This window comes from Triticum aestivum, chromosome 1B, assembly GCF_018294505.1.
Source record: "Triticum aestivum cultivar Chinese Spring chromosome 1B, IWGSC CS RefSeq v2.1, whole genome shotgun sequence".
Classification (NCBI taxonomy): Eukaryota; Viridiplantae; Streptophyta; class Magnoliopsida; order Poales; family Poaceae; genus Triticum; species Triticum aestivum.
This window is the reverse complement of record NC_057795.1, coordinates 700086916-700092279: the sequence shown is the minus strand read 5'-3', so window position 1 is coordinate 700092279 and position 5364 is coordinate 700086916.

Genomic DNA, 5364 nt, shown 5'->3' with positions numbered 1-5364 from the left:
CACACACACACACTACACACACACACACACACTACACACACACACATTATTAGTTTGTTTTGTTAAAAAAATTCTGTTTTTTAGTTATAGAAATGTTAGGAAATTATTCTGTTTTTTAGTTATATAAATATTAGAAATGTTAGTTATATAGAAATGTTATAAATGTTTTCTGTTTTTAGTTATAGAAATATTTATAAAAATGTTAGCAATTTATCTATTTTTTAGTTATATAAAAATTAGAAATGTTATAGAAATGTTAGTTATATAATCAGGAAATTTTAGAATTAGTTTTAGTTAGATGAATTAGATTAATGTCAAATTGTTAGAATTTGCATATATATAGAATTTTAGTTATCACAATCCAATCATTTAAAAAATGTTACTTTTTGCGGGCATATAGTATTTGTTCTCGACGATATGCCCGGCCCGCATCCTCGCCGTCGACCCGTTCGCGACGACGTCATGCTTCAGAGGACCCATGTCCGGGACTGGGCTCCGCCGGGCTGGCACTGGGAGGTGCTACCTGGAGGGGCGCGCCGCTTGGTGAGGAACCCGACCTCGGGTCCCGTCGTCGACCCTGATCTTCTTTGGTGGCGTTCGCGTGGGCCACATTCGGTGCAGAGGTAGTCGGCCCCGCCGGAGGTGGTGCGTCGCCGTGTCAGGGAGGAAGATGAGCAGGTCCATCGGTACATGGCTGCTATGGACGACGTCAGGTTCTCCACTACTTGGCGGGTTCTTTGGGCAGATGACCGGAGATATGATCCTGTGATGGTTCCTTCTCTTTGGGTGTGCACCGCCCGCGCCCCAGGAACCGCGAGTGGCGCCCTAGATTCTTCTATAGTACTCGATCTTTATTAGGTACCTAGCCAGTGATGTATTCGATATATGATATTCGAGACGATGTATTCGAGATTATATATGTTAAGGCGATGATGTATTCGAGATTATATATTCGAGACAATGTATTCGAGATTCAGTTTTTCCTTATTGATTAATTGCAGCCATGCATTGTAATTTGAATACTAAATTGTTTTATATTTCTTCTGTATTAATTAGTAAAGTAAAAGCTATGGCGGACAATACCGGCAGAGAGAGAGAAGAGGAATTGTTCGACATCATACGCAGCCCTCAGAGGCTAGATGATTTGAATGATGACGGCTCCCAATATTTGAACAATACCGGAGAGGGTGACGGAAAGATATTCGATCTCGACGACAGAGCTGATGAAGTCATGAACTATGATTATGATGACACAGACAATGTTAGTGATGACACAGACAATGCTGATCTTCAAATAACAAAGACTTCCGGCGAGGTATATATTTATATAAGCATGCATCCTGGTGATCATCACATGTTTTTTTATTGAAGATATATTAACGAATCGATCTTTCTTCTTTCAGCCCTCCGGATCGAGCAAATCTGCTTCTACATACAGCAAGACAAAGCGAGGCCCGGGCAGATTGTTGAAGGATGGTGTAAAGGACCACATCGAATCCACCAAAATTAGTGGCGAACCCCTCACGCCTAAGAACGTTGCGGATAAGTGGACTCATTAGTGCGGAGTTCTTGTGAAGGACAAACTCCCGATCTCCATTCAAGAATGGAAAGAGCCAAAAACTAAACGTCTAGGTGTTACTTGGGTCGATGGCAGAGCCAAAGAAGACTTGGTGAAATCTCTAATGGAACATTTCACCCTACCAGATCATTTCACTAAAGCAGATGTGGAGAAAGTCAAGGCCGCTGCTCTTAAGAAGATGGCAATTGCATTCAACACCCACAAGAAAACTGTATGGGCCAACTACCTCGCTAATGAAAGGAAGACTCCAGATTTCAAGGGAACACTAGAGAAGCAAAGAGAACACTGGGACGATTTCGTGACCTTCAAGGATTCAGAATTATCTAAGGAATGGTCGATGAAAAACAAGGCAAATGCCGCAAGAAAGACGCAGTTCCATAGGCTGGGTCCAGGTGGCTACGCAGTGGGATTGCCTAAGTGGGATAAGTCTGAGCAAGAGATGGAGGGTGCAGGGGTCACTCCGATTACTAGGAGCTGGCCCCCCAGGTGCAGAACTTGGTTCTATGCGCATGGGGGGGCGTTGGACCCAAAGACAGGCCTCGTTTCAAAGAAGGCAAGTCTAAAAGGAGCCGAACAAAAGATACTTGACGCAATAGAAGAAGCTCGAGCGGGGGTGTTCACGCGCAACAGAGAGAACGACGAGCTTATGTGTGCCCTGGGAAATCCTGAACACCCGGGAAGAACACGAGGCATGGGTGTTATTCCCTGGTATGAGGGCTTTTCGGACTGGAATGACGACTACAGGTCCCGTGCAAGAAAGAAGATGGAGGAGGAGAAGAAGAGGAAGCTGGAGGAGGAGCAGAGGAAGCAGGACGCAGAACGTCTTCAAGGCCTAGAAGCAAGGCACGCGGACCTGGCACTAAAATTCCATCAGCAGCAGCAGCAGATCGACTCACTTAGCCAGGAAAGGGGGTCTCAGCAGCGGCAGCAGCAAGCGGATGATCGTCCAGCATTGGATAGCACCATCCCATCCATGCCGAGAAGCAGCGTTGGTTCTGCCCCGGGCGACACACTGCTGGATACATACCCTATGGATGACATCATAGAGAACACTAACTGTGAGCTACACTCCAAAATGAAGAACATATCCATGAAGGTGGCGGACGGCGTCGCTTTTCCAGTTACCCCCGAAGCAACCTACCATTGCATCCCGATTCCAGAGGGCTATGCTCGTGTCATGGTTGATGAAGTGGTGGACCCATATTCGGGGCTAACGCTTGACATTCCTGGAGGTGAAGACGAGCGCACACTAGGACAGGCCATGCATCGTATCATCCTATGGAGAAATGATTGCATCATCTTTCGAAGTCCACCGACACCGCGTCGTCTGCCGAGTCCTCGAAGTCCGCCACCGAGTCAACAGACTCCCGCTCCTCCAAGTCCACGAACGCGTGAGACGACTCCTCCTCGAAGTCCGCCACGACCTCCAAGTCCCCGAACGCGTGAGATGACTCCTCCGGTTTCAAGTCCGGCACAACGTCATGCCACTTCTCCGGTTTCAAGTCCGGCACCGTGTCAGGCCACACCTCCTGCTTCAAGTCCGGCACATCGTCAGCCCACTTCTCCTGGTCCAACTCCACGTCAGCCGTCTCCGCCGTCTCAGCAATCACAGAAGAGACATGCCACAGCTTTGGTGCGTAGCGGTACGAGTCGAGGTTGTTCAGGAAGTACAGGCGGAGACAAGCGATATAAATATGGTCCAAGCCTCACTCCTCTTCCTCAGAGGCCTTACGACATGACCGAGGAGCAAAACGCAGCCATAGTGCAGGCCCAAGTGGATGCCCATTTTGGACCGAAACCGGCACCGCCGCCAAAGGAGAAAGTGCCTGAGAAAATGATTGACCACTTCATTCATATGGCTAGAGCACCAGCTCCCAAGCCTGTTGACTCAAACTATCAGCGTCAAATCAGAAAGCTACATCGAGCACGGCTACGGAAGGAAGCGAGCTCGAACTTGAGCCAACAAGCAGCTGGCAAAAAATGCGGGAAAACTGTTCCCCAGCTGGGAGAACAGGCGGCGCAAGAGATCCCCCCGCTTGTTGTGCCAACAACACATGAGAGGAGTATGCACGCCAAATATTATTGCGGGCAAACCGTTAGCGTTCCCTAGCAGGGCGATGTGGTAATAACGGAGGAGCATATAATGCAGGCTGAAATGCTCAAGATCTCTGTTGGACAACTCCTCGAAATCGAGCCCATGTCTCCGCTTAAAGAATCGGAAATAAAATGGAAATATGCCTGGGGCCAACCTTTGGTCCATCCAGACAAGGTCAAGGACCTCCCAACGAGAATGTATGAATTGCATCAATGGTACATGAACATGACCAAGATTTCCAATCAAGTGTCCCTCATGGTGAATGTCAAGAAGGAGCATTATTACCATGAGAAAGCTCTGTCCATTGAGTATTCAGAACTATATCAGTTATTCAATCAAGACGCACTCGACAAGTCTATGTCAGTTGCTATTGTCTGTAAGTGATTTCTTTTTGTAATTTAAGTCTCAAGCTAATTATGTAGTGATAATTTTGATCAATCATTACATGTAATTATCCTCACTATATTCTTTTCTGTGGTATTATATGCAGGATGAAGAAGTATGAAATGAAAAAATTTGGATGCTATGGCATTGGGTTCATTGACCCAAATACCATTAATGAGGACATATGGAAGTATCCATTTTATCAAGCAGGTGTAGAGGAAAGCATGGTAGAGTTCTTGAAGCGCCTCAATAGCAATGAAGATATACTACTTCCTTACAATTTCCCGTGAGTCACACTGTTTTGTACTACAAATTCTGTTTTTGCTTACTATCTAGCTAGATATTAATAATTAAGTGTATACGGTTTACGGTAGTTGATTAATTTTATGCACATGCCCGCTTATTTAAGACATGCAAATGTGTGCGCATGCAGTTGGCACTGGGTCTTGATAGACATTAAAGTTGAGGAAGGAAAAGTTGAATTACCGGACTCGCTAACTAAAGAAGAAAGTGACTTCACCATCGTGAAGGGGATAGTCAACAGGTAATTTCAATCATTATTAACTATATATATCTCGGCCTATTATTAGTTTGTCATTTTCTGATATGAACTATTTAATAACCCCTTTATTAATTTTCTTTCCTGGCGGGCAGGGCATGGGCAAAGTTCATCGCGGTGACTCCAGGCGAATGGAAACAAAAGTTGTTTTGGCATCGACCAAAGGTAAGTAATTAAGTAGTACTAGCTAGCTACCATGTCTTTAATTCTTGTTTCAATATCATTAATTAATTATCATGCTTGATTAATTAATCATTATCTGATTCAATTTCATTCTCGTAAAGGCCCTGAAGCAGGCGTCGGGGAATAATTTGTGTGCATTCTACGTTTGCGAGAACATTCGCATGATGACGTCCGAAAGGAGCAAATCTGATAGACAGGACTGGGTACGTTTGTCAGAACACTATTCACACCATTATCGATATCTAGTCACACAACTAACACACATGCATATTGATCTCCTTCTTAACAGTTCAGAGACGGGATAAGCTCCTACCATCGGACCGCATACTAGCACTTCAAGAGGAAATAGCCGGATTTTTGCTCGACCAGGTCATAAATCCCGAAGGAGAATACTATTACCCGCTACCGCCCCCATGAACCACTTGTCATCGTGCTCCGGAGGCACCAAGGCAACATATGTAGGAGAAATTGTATATGTATACATGTGTATGTGTGAATAATGGTGTTGGTTGTGAGACATTCGATGATATATATATATATATATATATATATATATATATATAT